Genomic DNA, 15,217 nt, shown 5'->3' with positions numbered 1-15,217 from the left:
TTATTTTGTGCCAGGCATGGTTCTATAATAAGTGTTTCAGTTGAGTTGCAACTAAACCCCTCACAAAGCCCTATATAGATATTATTATCCCAATTTTATAGATGAACAGACTAAAAGAAGTTAAATGCTTTGCCATATCACACAATGTGAAGTGGTAATAGCTGGGATTTGAACCCAGGTCCTTCTGATGCCAGACCCTGTATGCATAATAGAAAAAAAAATATTGACTCATCACTACATTACACTGAATAAGAATCAAGGAGGAAAAGAGCATTTTGGTTATGTTATTCAAGATCTAAGACAATCACTGCAAAGGGCAGTGAGGCTTGTGAGATGGGGTGACTCTTTGGCAAATTGTCCTCCTGGTGAACAAAGTCCTAAAATGCTGACTTCTTTCCCAATCCCCAAAGGCACCAACATTGATGGGAGAGATGATCCTAAGTGCTGGTCCCAATCCAGAAATTTAAAAACAGAAATACCGAGTAGCGTCTTGGATGGCATTGAGCAAGGGCAATTATTGCCCAGAGGAATTTGAACCCTACTGATAATCCAGCCAGAAAATTCTGCCTCATTGGCACTGGATCCCTTGCCAGTCAGAGGTTATAGAGATACTGTGACTCCTCCGTCAGTGCAAATCCATCAGCCCTGAGTGGTGAGCACTGCAGCTGGTGTGTTGCTGTTTCATGTTCTGCAGCATTACTTCCCACACCAGACAGCTACCTTGCACTTCTGTGTTCTCTGCTATTCACAGTGTGTAACTAAAAAAACAGGTAGCTATTTCCTAGGCAGAAAAATGTTCTTCACCACTGTACCCAAGGGAAATTGACACCAAACTAGGGGTCCCAAACTCAAATGTTTGTAACAAATGAGTGAACTTGGCCTATTAGGGACTAGGGCAAACCACAGCCCATATGCTGTATTGATCATGTGTTTGTTTGTTTCCCTGTATTTCTGATGCTTTGACATCTTGGGCCTTGCTGACCCTGGAGACACTGCCCCTCCCTGGGCTAGTCAATTCCCAAAGATAGTAAAGGATTTGCCCAATAGCCTTTCATATACAAACCAACCAATCCAGAGCTCATACCTCCAAACCATCTCCTTTATAAGGCTCTTACAGTGTGAACCACTATTCCCCTGCACTAATTACCCCAGGACCGGATACTAGACAACTAGGGACAACTCACATGCCCCAGAGCCCACTGAAAGTATTCATAATGGCCAATCCTATACCTGCTTACCCTGCCTTGCCTTGCCTTTGCCTGCAGATACCATGATAAGGTTCTTGCCCATATTTTCTTCCCACTTCCTCTGCCTCCTGAACAACACGAGTGCTTCCCCATGTGCCCCCTGCCCAGTGGCATGGCAGGGAGTGCGCCCTCACTCCATGCATAGCAAACTATCTTTTCAATGACAATTGTCTCCTAATCAGTTGGCCTCACCGTATCTGAATAATAATAAACCAAACATACATTTTAAAACACATGCCACTAAGAGACCTCCAAGATGGCAGAGGAGTAAGACGTGGAGATCACCTTCCTCCCCACAGATACATCAGAAATACATCTACATGTGGAACAACTCCTACAGAACACCTACTGAACGCTGGCAGAACACCTCAGACTTCCCAAAAGGCAAGAAACTCCCCACATACCTGGGTAGTGCAAAAGAAAAAGGAAAACACAGAGACAAAAGAATAGGGACAGGACCTGCACCTCTGGGAAGGAGCTGTGAAGGAGGAAATGTTTCCACACACTAAGAAGCCCCTTCACTGGCTGAGACGGGGGTGGCGGGGGGAAGCTTCGGAGCCACGGAGGAGAGCGCAGCCACAGGGGTGCGGAGGGCAAAGCGGAGAGATTCCCGCACAGAGGAGCGGTGATGACCAGCACTCACCAGCCCGAGAGGCTTGTCTGCTCCCCCACCGGGGCGGGCGGGGGCTGGGAGCTAAGGCTCGGGCTTCGGAGGTCAGATCCCAGGGAGAGGACTGGGGTTGGCTGCGTGAACACAGCCTGAAGGGGCTAGTGTGCCACAGCTAGCCGGAAGGGAGTCCGGGAAACGTCTGGAACTGCCTAAGAGGCAAGAGACCATTGTTACGGGGTGCAGGAGGAGAGGGGATTCAGAGCACCGCCTAAAGGAGCTCCAGAGACGGGCGCAAGCTGCGGCTATCAGCACAGACACCAGAGATGGCCGTGAAACGCTAAGGCTGCTGCTGCCGCCACCAAGAAGCCTGTATGCGAGCACGGGTCACTATCCACATCGCCCCTCCTGGGAACCTGTGCAGCCCGCCACTGCCAGGGTCCTGTGATCCATGGACAACCTGCCTGGAAGAACGCACGGCGTGCCTCAGGCGGGTGCAACGTCACGCCGGCCTCTGCCACCGCAGGCTCGCCCTGTATTCCGTACCCCTCCCTCCCCCCAGCCTGAGTGAGCCAGAGTCCCCGAATCAGCTGCTCCTTTAACTCCGTCCTGTCTGGGCGGGAACAGACACCCTCAGGTGACCTACACACAGAGGCGGGGCCAGATCCAAAGCTGAACCCCGGGAGCTGTGAGAACAAAGAAGAGAAAGGGAAATCTCTCCCAGCAGCCTCAGGAGCAGCAGATTAAATCTCCGCAATCAACTTGATGTACCTGCATCTCTGGAATTCCTGAATAGACAATGAATCATCCCAAAATTGAGGTGGTGGACTTTGGGAGCAACTGTAGACTTGGGGTTTGCTTTCTGCATCTAATTTGTTTCTGGTTTATATTTATGTTAGTTTAGTATTTAGAGTTTATTATCACTGATAGATTTGTTTATTGATTTGGTTGCTCTCTTCCTCCTTGTTTTTTTTTTTACATATATATATATATATATATATATACACACACACACACACACACACACACATACATATACATATTTCCTTTTTCTCTTTTCGTGCGTGTGTATGTGTATGCTTCTTTGTGTGATTCTGTCTGTATAGCTTTGCTTTTACCATTGGTCCTAGGGTTCTGTCTGTCCGTTTTTTTGGGGGGGGGTTCTTCTTTTTTCTTTTTTTTAATTACTTTTAAATTTTTAAATTTTTAATAATTATACTTTATTTTAATAACTTTATTTTATTTTTTTCCTCCTTTGTTTTTTTCTCCCGTTTCTTCTGAGCTGTGTGGCTGACAGGGTCTTGGTGCTCCGGCCGAGTGTCAGCCCTGAGCCTTGGAGGTGGGAGAGCCGAGTTCAGGATATTGGACCACCAGAGACCTCCTGGCCCTACATAATATCAATCAGAGAGAGCTCTCCCAGAGACCTCCGTCTCAATGCTAAGACCCAGATCCACTCAACGACCAGCAAGCTACAGTGCTGGACACCCCAAGCCTGACAACTAGCAAGACAGGAACACAGCCCCACCCATTAGCAGAGAGCCTGCCTAAAATCATAATAAGCTCACAGACACCCCAAAAAAAAAACACCTGACGTGGTCCTGCCCACCAGAAAGACAAGATCCAGCCTCATCCACCAGAACACAGGCACCAGTCCCCTCCACCAGGAAGCCTACACAAGCCACTGAACCAACCTTACCCACTGGGGGCAGACACCAAAAACAATGAGGACTATGAACCTGCAGCCTACGAAAAGGAGACCCCAAATGCAGTAAGTTAAGCAAAATGAGAAGACAGAGAAATACACAGCAGATGAAGGAGCAAGGTAAAAACCCACCAGACCAAACAAATAAAGAGGAACAAGGCAATCTCCCTGAAAAAGAATTCAGAGAAATGATAGTAAAGATGATCCAAAATCTTGGAAACAGAATGGAGAAAATACAAGAAACATTTCACAAGGATTTAGAAGAACTAAAGAGCAAACAAACAGTGATGAACAACACAATAAATGAAATTAAAAATTCTCTAGAAGGAATCAATAGCAGAATAACTGAGGCAGAAGAACGCATAAGTGACCTGGAAGATAAAATAGTGGAAATAACTACCATAGAGCAGAATAAAGAAAAAGGAATGAAAAGAATTAAGTACAGTCTCAGAGACCTCTGGGACAACATTAAACACACCAACATTCGAATTATAAGGGTCTCAGAAGAAGAAGAGAAAAAGAAAGGGATTGAAAAAAATATCTAAAGAGATTATAGTTGAAAACTTCTCTAATATGGGAAAGGAAATAGTCAATCAAGTCCAGGAAGCACAGAGAGTCCCATACAGGATAAATCCAAGGAGAAACACACCAAGACACATGTTAATCAAACTATCAAAACTTAAATGCAAAGAAAAAATATTAAAAGCAGCAAGGGAAAAGCAACAAATAAAATACAAGGGAATCCCCATAAGGTTAACAGCTGATCTTTCAGCAGAAACTCTACAAGCCAGAAGGGAGTGGCAGGACATATTTAAAGTGATGAAAGGGAGAAACCTACAACCAAGATTACTCTACCCAGCAAGGATCTCATTCAGATTCGATGGAGAAATCAAAACCTTTACAGACAAGCAAAAGCTAAGAGAATTCAGCCCCAGCAAACAAGCTTTACAACAAATGCTAAAGGAACTTCTCTAGGCAGGAAACACAAGAGAAGGAGAAGACCTACAATAATAAACCCAAAACAATTAAGAAAATGGTTATAGGAACATACATATCGATAATTATCTTAAATGTAAATGGATTAAATGCTCCAATCAAAAGACATAGACTGGCTGAATGGATACAAAAACAAGACCTGTATATATGCTGCCTACAAGAAACCCACTTCAGACCTAGGGACACATACAGACTGAAAGTGAGGGGATGGAAAAGATAGTCCATGCAAATGGAAATCAAAAGAAAGATGGAGTAGCAATTCTCATATCAGACAAAATAGACTTTAAAACAAAGACTATTGCAAGAGATAAAGTAGGACACTACATAATGATCAAGGGATCAATCCAAGAAGAAGATATAACAATTGTAAATATTTATGCACCCAACATAGGAGCACCTCAATACATAAGGCAAATACTAACAGCCATAAGAGGGGAAATCGACAGTAACACAATAATAGTACGGGACTTTAACACCCCACTTTCACCAATGGACAGATCATCCAAAATGAAAATAAATAAGGAAAAATAAGGTTTAAGTGACACATTAAACAAGATGGACTTAATTGATATTTATAGGACATTCCATCCAAAAACAACAGAATACACTTTCATCTCAAATGCTCATGGAACATTCTCCAGGATAGATCATATCTTGGGTCACAAATCAAGCCTAGATAAATTTAAGAAAATTGAAATCGTATCAAGTATCTTTTCTGACCACAACGTTATGAAATTAGATATGAATTACAGGAAAAAATCTAAAAACTACAAACACATAGAGGCTAAACAAGAAACTACTAAATAACCAAGAGATCACTGAAGAAATCAAAGAGGAAATCAAAAAATTACCTAGAAACAAATGACAATGAAAACACGGTGACCCAAAACCTATGGGATGCAGCAAAAGCAGTTCTAAGAGGGAAGTTTATAGCAATACAATCCTACCTTTAGAAACAAGAAAAATCTCAAATAAACAACATAACCTTACACCTAAAGCAACTAGAGAAAGACGAACAAAAAAACCCCAAAGTTAGCAGAAAGAAAGAAATCATAAAGATCAGATCAGAAATAAATGAAAAAGAAATTAAGGAAATGATAGCAAAGCTCAATAAAACTAAAAGCTGGTTCTTTGAAAAGATAAACAAAATTGATAAACCGTTAGCCAGACTCATCAAGAAAAAAAGGGAGAAGACTCATATCAGAATTAGAAATGAAAAAGGAGAAGTAATAACTGACACTGCAGAAATCCAAAGGATAATGAAAGATTACTACAGGCAACTATATGCCGATAAAATGGACAGCTTGGAAGAAGTGGACAAATTATTAGAAAATATAAACAGACCAATCACAAGCACTGAAATTGAGACTGTGATTAAACATCTTCCAACAAACAAAAGCCCAGGACCGGAAGACTTCACAGGCGAACTCTATCAAACATCCAGAGAAGAGCTAACACCTATCCTTCTCAAACTCTTCCAAAATATAGCAGAGGGAGGGACACTCCCAAATTCATCCTACGAGGCCACCATCACCCTGAGACCAAAACCAGACAAAGATGTCACAAAAAGAGAAAACTACAGGCCAATATCACTGATGAACACAGATGAAAAAATCCTCAACAAAATACTAGCAAACAGAATCCAGCAGCACATTAAAAGGATCATACACCATGATCAAGTGGGGTTTATCCCAGGAATGCAAGGATTCTTCAATACATGCAAATCAATCAATGTGATAAACCATATTAACAAACAGAACGAGAAAAACCATATGATCATCTCAATAGATGCAGAAAAAGCTTTCAACAAAATTCAACACCCATTTATGATAAATACTCTCTGGAAAGTAGGCATAGAGGGAACTTATCTCAACATAATAAAGGCCATATATGACAAACCCACAGCCAACATCATTCTCAATGGTGAAAAAATGAAACCATTTCCACTAAGATCAGGAACAAGACAAGGTTACCCACTCTCACCACTATTATTCAACATAGTTTTGGAAGTGTTAGCCACAGCAATCAGAGAAGAAAAAGAAATAAAAGGAATCCAAATCAGAAAGGAAGAAGTAAAGTTGTCACTGTTTGCAGGTGACATGATACTATACATAGAGAATCCTAAAAATGCTACCAGAAAGCTGCTAGAGCTAATCAATGAATTTGGTAAAGTAGCAGGATACAAAATTAATGCACAGAAATTCCTTGCATTCCTAAATACTAATGATGAAAAATCTGAAAGAGAAATTAAGGAAACACTCCCATTTACCACTGCAACAAAAAGAATAAAATACCTAGGAATAAACCTACCTAAGGAGACAAAAGACCTGTATGCAGAAAAATTTAAGACACTTATGAAAGAAATTAAAGATGATACAAACAGATGGAGAGATATACCATGTTCTTGGATTGGAAGAATCAACATTCTGAAAATGACTCTACTACCCAAAGCAATCTACAGATTCAATGCAATCACTATCAAACTACCAGTGGCAGTTATCACAGAACTAGAACAAAAAATGTCACAATTTGTATGGAAACACAAAACACTCCGAATGGCCAAAGCAATCTTGAGAAAGAAAAATGGAGCTGGAGGAATCAGGATCCCTGACTTCAGGCTATACTGCAAAGCTACAGTAATCAAGACAGTATGGTACCAGCACAAAAACAGAAATATAGATCAACGGAACAGGATAGAAAGCCAGAGAGAAACCCATGCACATAGGGTCACCTTATCTTTGATAAAGGAGACAAGAATATACAATGGAGAAAAGACAGTCTCTTCAATAAGTGGTGCTGGGAAAACTGGACAGCTACATGTAAAAGAATGAAATTAGAACACTCCCTAACACCATACACAAAAATAAACTCAAAATGGATTAAAGACCTAAATGTAAGGCCAGACACCATCAAACTCTTAGAGGAAAACATAGGCAGAACACTCTATGACATAAATCACAGCAAGATCCTTTTTGACCCACCTCTTACAGAAATGGAAATAAAAACAAAAATAAGCAAATGGGACCTAATGAAACTTAAAAGCTTTTTCACAGCAAAGGAAACTATAAACAAGACAAAAAGACAGCCTTCTGAATGGGAGAAAATATTTCTAAACAAAGTAGCTGACAGAGGATTAATCTCCAAAATATACAAACAGCTCATGCAGCTCAATATGAAAAAAACAAACAACCCAATCTAAAAATGGGCAGAAGACCTAAATAGACATTTCTCCAAAGAAGATACACAGATTGTCAACAAACACATGAAAGGATGCTCAACATCACTAATCATTAGAGAAATGCAAATCAAAACTACAATGAGGTATCACCTCACAGTGGTCAGAATGGCCATCATCAAAAAAATCTACAAACCATAAATGCTGGAGAGGGTGTGAAGAAAAGGGAACCCTCTTGCACTGTTGGTGGGAATGTAAATTGATACAGCCACTATGGAGAACAGTATGGAAGTTCCTTAAAAAACTAAAAATAGAGCTACCATATGACCCAGCAATTCCACTACTGGGCATCTACCCTGAGAAAACCATAATTCAAAGAGTCATGTACCGAAATGTTCATTGCAGCTCTATTTACAATAGCCAAGACATGGAAGCAACCTAAGTGTCCGTCAACAGATGAATGGATAAAGAAGATGTTGCACATATATACAATGGAATATTACTCAGCCATAAAAAGAAACGAAATTGAGTTATTTGTAGTGAGGTGGCTGGACCTGCAGACTGTCATACAGAGTAAAGTAAGTCAGAAAGAGAAAAACAAATACCGTATGCTAACACATATATATGGAATCTAAAAAAAAAAAAAAAAAAGGTTCTGAAGAACCTATGAGCAGGACAGGAATAGAGACACAGACATTGAGAATGGACTTGAGGACACAGAGAGGGGCAAGGGTAAGCTGGGACGAAGTGAGAGAGTGGCATAGACATATAGACACTACCAAATGTGAAATAGATAGCTAGTGGGAAGAAGCCACATAGCACAGGGAGATCAGCTCGGTGCTTTGTGACTGCCTAGAGGGGTGGGATAAGGAGAGTGGGAGGGAGATGCAAGAGGAATGGGATATGGGGATATATGTATACGTATAGCTGATTCACTTTGCTATACAGCAGAAACTAACACAACATTGTAAAGAAATTATACTCCAATAATGATGTTAAAATAAATAAATAAATAAATAAAACACAGTAATGTGACTCTATATTCCCAATGCAATAGATCCTAAGGACAAAAAGATTGGCAAAAAAAAAAAATCTTAAATAGTTTTCAGTTATAGCATTATTGGGTGATAATGTTGGTATTGCTATTTCAAGATAACAATAAATTAGATAAGTGAGTATTTACATCAGTGTCACTGAGAACTGAGATTTTGGGCTTGGTTGAAAGGAGATACACACATGAAATTGATGAGGTCAGACAAAATCCCCGTAGGCCTGATTGTAAATTGGATATAAACTCATGATATATTTTATCTTTAAAAATACATATGTCCTAGCTCTGTCCACTGATGAGTTCTAGAAATAATGAGCAACTCATGTTTCATAAAATGCAAGCATTTTTGCATATCGGGTGAACAAAACAAAGGCTTTCTGAAACTCTTATGAAAGTTTATGGGCTTATAATACTCTCGTTTTTTAGTTATTGTTCTTTTATTTTACATCATTTGTTCATATTCCTTATACATTTTCCCTTTTAATCAGCTTTGTTTGTTAGGACCTGGATTTTATCACCAAACATGGTAACTATGTTCTTCTTGAGTTCTACATCTTTCCACTTGAATGCTTCTAAAATATGCCTGTCCAATCTTATGCTGGAAGGCTGATAGAAATAGCTCATCTCTTCTCAGTTACTAGGGGTTTTTTTTTCTTCCTCTTATGCTTAAAGGATTTTTTTCTTCATCTTTCATGTCCAATAATTTCACCAGAATGTATGTTGGTCATTTGGTATCAGTGCTTCCCTATTCATGTTGTGTCCTTCTAATTTTCAAATGCAGATTCTCCTTTATTCAGAAAAGGTTTTTTTCTACAATATTGTTGGTTTTTTGTTCCATATGTTATGTTCCCTTTAGTCAGAGCTGCCAATTACACATATATTGCAACATCTTTGCCCTCCAACCCTTTTTAACTCTTTGTTCTTTTTATTCAATTTTATATACCTTCTCAAACCTACGTTCCTAACTATATTTTCAGGAATTCTAACTCTTTTTTTTTTTTCCTTTTTTTTTTTTTTTTAAACATCTTTATTGGAGTATAATTGCTTTAAAATGGTGTGTTAGTTTCTGCTTTATAAGGGAATTCTAACTCTTTTTGTTGATGTTTCTACCATGACTTTTATTTACTTTATGGTTTTATTTTTCTCCTCCATTTTTTTCTTTAAGTTCTTCTAAGTTACTTTTCTTCTTCTCTTGTCTTAATATGTCTTCTTTGAGCCATTGTATCTCTTACTTGATTTTCTTTAATTTCTTTGACTTCGTAGAGAAGTGTTTGTATAAATTTCCCCTGAACTGCTGCACAATTTTTCTAAGCTTTATTTCACATTTGCCTTTTATTTTATTTTCTAAATTTTTTTTATCTTTTAATGAAAGTCACTTTTTCTAGAGAAACTGTGAGATAAAGGATGGTTTGGAGGACAGGCTGGGAGAGTGAGCTAGGACAGCTGGCCACTCAGAATTGTGTACTTTAGCCTCCTTTCCCTTCTATCAACATTTTTCTCCTCCTTTAGGTGGTATCTCTGCATATGTGTGTTGGGGGAGATTGTCCTATTTAGCTTGTAGTGATGTGCTGTATCTTCCAAGTTTCTATCTTATGATTTAATGTTTATTTTTCTTCTGTCTCCTTCTCTCTCTCCTCCGCTCTTGTTATTATCATACACCTTCATAGTTCCTAAATCACCCCCCACCACTGTGTGGTATTTGAATGACCTCATGGATGATTCCATAACCCACCCATACTCCCTGTCTTTGCAGAAAACAATGTCTGACACTTTTCTTTGGAGAAGTCTGCATGCCAACTGAAATTTGTAGAGGTACATCTTCTCTAGCTATACACTCTTGATTTGGCCCAATTTAACTATATTTTGTGGATATTCTTCATATGTTGTAATTTGGAGCTGCAAATCTTTGCTAGTTTTATTGAATACAGAATTTTATTTATTGCTTTTCTTTATTTTTTGTTTTCAGTCAGTTTCAGAGAAGAGTGCAGGTAAAAATACTTCCAATTCATAAAAGGTTTGGAGAATCAAGACATATTTTAGAACCATCACTTTGGCTTGAGCAAGAAACATTGTAGAAGATGAGGAAGCAGGAAGGATGTGGGGAGCAGGAGGTTGCTCAAGACTGGAAACAGGAAAACCATGGAGAAAGCTAATGAATTCATGCAAAAGAGAGATGATGAGGTCTGCGAAACGTCATAGGTTGAGAGATAAGAAGTGGGCAGGAAAGATGTAGGGCTTGAGAGTCAGCAGCTTACTGATGATAATTTAAGTGATAAAATTGGATGGAAGCCTGGCAAAGCTTTGTAGAAGAGAAGTGAGCTAAGACAGAACTCCTTGGAATCTTACTCCTTGGAGTAAAACGTGAAAGAGGATCCTACAAAAGAAAATAAGAAGTAGATACTAGAGAAGTAAGTGGAAAATAAAGAAAGCACTATTGCCAAGGCCAAGAGTGTTTCCAATCAGGTTGAGAGTTCATATAAGATAAGGTCTGAAAGGTTGACTTTGGATTTAGCCACATGAAAGTCATTGATAACTCTGGTGAGAGCAGTGGCAGTGGTGGACGTGGAAACCTCATATCAGGGGACTGAGGTGTGAATGGAAGGTTTCAAGGTACGGTTAGTAAATACAGAAAACTCTTAAAGAAGTTTGATAGTAAACAGAAAGATAAATATAGAATACAGGGTCAGCTTAAGCGAAACGTCTTACATAGTAAGACATTAGCACCAGAGCTTTAGGGTACCCCTAGAGCAACAATAATTCCCATTTATACAGAAGTTTAGCTCAAAGGGGCTTTTGCATACATAATCTCATTTCAAATTCACCTCACTGAATCACCTCAATTATATTGATGAGGTAACTAAGGTTGAGAGAGATAATAATGAACTGCCTTCCCAAAAGGCACAAGAAAGAAAACAATTAAAGCATCACTTTACTTCACTCAGTATGACAATCTCTAGGTCCATCCATGTTGCTGCAAATGGCATTATTTCATTCTTTTTTTTTGGCTGAGTCATACAGAGAAAGACAAATATCATATGATATCCCTTATACGCAGAATCTAAAAAAATGATACAAATGAACTTATTTACAAAACAGAAATAGAGTCACAGATGTAGAAAACAAACATGGTTACCAAGGGGGAAAGGGGGGGGGAGGGATAAATTGGGAGATTGGGATTGACATATACACACTACTATACATAAAATAGATAACTAAGGAACTACTGTATAGCACAGGGAACCTTCTCAATACTCTGTAATGACCTATATGGGAAAAGAATCTAAAAAAGAGTGGATATATGTCTCTATATAAATATATGTATATATAAATTATATATGTAATATAAGTTATTACATATATGTTTATATATACATATATATATATATAAAATTCACTTTGCTGTACAGCAGAAACTAACACAACATTGTAAATCAATGATACTCCAATAAAAAATGTTTGTTTTTTCTTTTAAAAGCATCATTTTGATCACATCTTAGGCACAATCCCACATCTCAAGTCCTGGATCCATCTAAGTTTCAGCATCCTTGCAAGGAGCAAAATAGAGCCAACGTTTTACCTGAGCCCAAACCCACCATACAAATTGTTTGATTGAAATCCTTGCTTTCATTTTCAATGGAATAAAAATTGCAGAGTCCAGTTGGCTTCCCATTAACTTCTCCAGAATATTTTCTCTGCCCAGGTATTTCCACACAAGGCTGATACTAGTTAATTACCTGAATTAAATATTTCACAGCCTAAAAGATTTTCTGTACTACACAATATATAAATATTCATTCTGCAGAAGGGAAGGTGCAAGAGAACGTTGGTTTCCAGTGGCTGCCTACGTAGCAAAGTATTGAATAGTAAGCCTCTGAGGCAGCCTCAGTGCCTGAGTAAAATGTTTTTGGAGCCTCAAATCCCTTATATAAAAACAATTTCTCCAGTGCACAACCATTTTTGCTGAGCCACTAAATAACTTCTGCCTGCCCGTATCAGGGACAGTCTTAAGGTGATATGATGGATGTCAAGCAAATAATCAATCAATACACTGGTTTTGGTCTCTATCTATCAGTTGGGCATTGTGTGGACTAATTAGATGATAAAATGTGATGAATGTGTAAACTCAGCCTCTCCCTGGAAGCTCCCAGGGGTCCTTTCCCATATTCTAGCTGACCTTTTAGAGCTCAGCTTTATTGTACGTGAATGCAATTAAATCAATTTGTCAGATATTTGCATTAGTCTGGCTTGTTCAGAATTCAATTATTCAGTGTCACTTTACTGTCCTTCGGAGGCTTGTTCACTGGCTCATTTTCAAGTGCTGAATAAAGGCAGAAAGGGTTAGTCTTGTCAGGATGCAAGCCTGTGAATGCCTTCCCTCAGAGATGGTTCTGAGATCCAACTTTGCCAGATCCCTTCTCCTCCTGGGTCTCAGGAAAGATAATGATTGGGCTCTCAACATAGCTGAACTTTAATTCTGACTCTGCCACTCACTGGAAAGGTGACTTTAAGTTATTTAACCTGTGTGAGCCTCAGTTTCCTCATGCACCAAATGGAACTGCTTTACTTTGGGTTTCCTCCAAAGTAGACCCTGAGAGTCGTATTTGAGTGCAAGTAGTTCATTGGAGAGGTGACAGCGGCAAGCACTGCAAGGCAGTGGTGCAATGAGACAGGGATGGGACGAAGCAAATAGGAGGTACATTAGTGAGCAAGTTACCACTGTGGGCAACTGGTGCTCAGTGCCTCTGGGGACCTCTGGCAGATGGAACAGAACACTCAGCAGAGTTGTCCCACCCGAGAGGCAAGGAGCTTGGGCATGTCTCCACCAACTGCTCTGCATTACTGATTGAGAGCTGCTCCAGGGTGTTAACTCTCTGGCACTTCAACCCTCCCTTAAACAACACTGGCCGAGCATCTTCCTGAGACCAGAGAAAGCCCTCAAGCAGAGAGTCAGAGATGTTTTCAGTAAGAAGCCTTGTGGGCACAGGAGTACTGTGGCTCACCAATGGCATCCACTACAGGGATACGCCACAGTGTGAAGTCAAAAAGTGGTAGTGCATGTCAAGTCCTCAGTTCTATGACTGGCACAGAGTAAAGCACTTGATAGTAATAAATCATTTCTGGAAATATGAAAATGTAGGAAAATTGCTTTCTTCAACACAGGTATTGGACTGTGATTCTAAGTGTATGGCAAGGGAAAGCCACTATACTATATGCCTTCCTGGGAGGAGTAGATGGTGAAATCATGGAAGGCTTTATGGAGGAGGTGACATTTGAATTGGGTTTTTACGGATGAGTATGTATTGATGGAGTTCAGGACAGGCCGCTTTGACACATGGATTATCTCAAGCTGAAGGCGATCAAGACCAAATAGACTCAGGAAGAGCTTTCTTACCTCCCCCTTAACTGCCTAAAAAAACTTAAATAGAGGGCCTGTACCAGGAGAGAGCTGATACCAAAGATAATTTTTATATCAAAAAGACTTATCTGCATAGCCTAGCAAACATTTGTTTACCAAACATCTACTCTTTTCATCTTCCTGTGTTTTGTCTTCCTTGCCTTTGAGACCCCAGACCCCTATCCCCTTCTCCTTAGCTCAAGGTGGTATATAAGCCTCAATTACCTGATTGCTCCAGAGCCTTTCATGTCTTTGTGGGGCTCCTGTATATGTAAAATTAAATTTGTTTTTCTCCAGTTCATCTGTCTTATGTCAATTTAATTATCAGACCAGCCAAAGAACCTAGAAGGGAAGAAGGGAAACTATTTTCTCTCCAACAGTGTTCACCAGGCATGCACGGGGAGTAAAGATACTCTAAGCAGAAGGAATGGCATATGCAATGCCACAGAGATGTGACAAATTATATGTTTGGTGACCTTCTTATAGTTTAAAATGGCTAAAGTATAGGAAGAGGGGGAGCTTTATGTCATGATGCCAGAATTCAAGTCACAAGAGAAAGTTTACATTATTCAAGGGCATTATAGTATTATATTATCCTATAAGCAACAGAGAGTCATTGGATCTGTTCAGTAAAACTTGTAATAGGCTCTTGGGTGACACACAAAGAAACTCATTTATAATAGAAATAAATAGGTTAATGAGCATGGGTTCAAAAGATCTTCTGCACAGGAATGAGAAAAAATGTAATATTTTATGTGAAAAGTACTTCAGGGTTTTCTATGAGCCAGCATGTTACGTGACTTCAAAGGGGGAAAAAAAAAAAGCTAATTCAAACTTAGATTGCATCCATAGAAATAATGCAGGATCCAGATAGAATCACACTTGTTCTGCACTATCTGAGAAGCTCAGGAAGTAGCTGTCTGATTTTAAATGACATACCTTTTGAAAGACACTTTGGTTACATTGCAGCAAGCCCAGGGAAGAGTGAGCAGAATGTTAGAGTCTAAAAATCACCTGAGATAGTAGACTGGCTGAAAGAACAGA

At 39.5% G+C, this 15,217-nt stretch overlaps 1 protein-coding gene across 3 annotated transcripts in view; it reads right to left on the bottom strand.

Annotated features, from left to right (window-relative positions):
• Window positions 1-15,217, bottom strand: part of HS3ST4 (heparan sulfate-glucosamine 3-sulfotransferase 4) — a gene marked incomplete at its 5' end in the record, with an annotated part of 758,541 nt that overhangs the window by 586,272 nt on the left and 157,052 nt on the right. The gene's annotated exons all lie outside the window — the stretch shown is intronic.

Source organism: Balaenoptera borealis (genome assembly GCF_965194805.1).
Source record: "Balaenoptera borealis genome assembly, chromosome: 16".
Lineage (NCBI taxonomy): Eukaryota > Metazoa > Chordata > Mammalia > Artiodactyla > Balaenopteridae > Balaenoptera > Balaenoptera borealis.
This window is presented reverse-complemented; position numbering and strand designations above follow the sequence as displayed.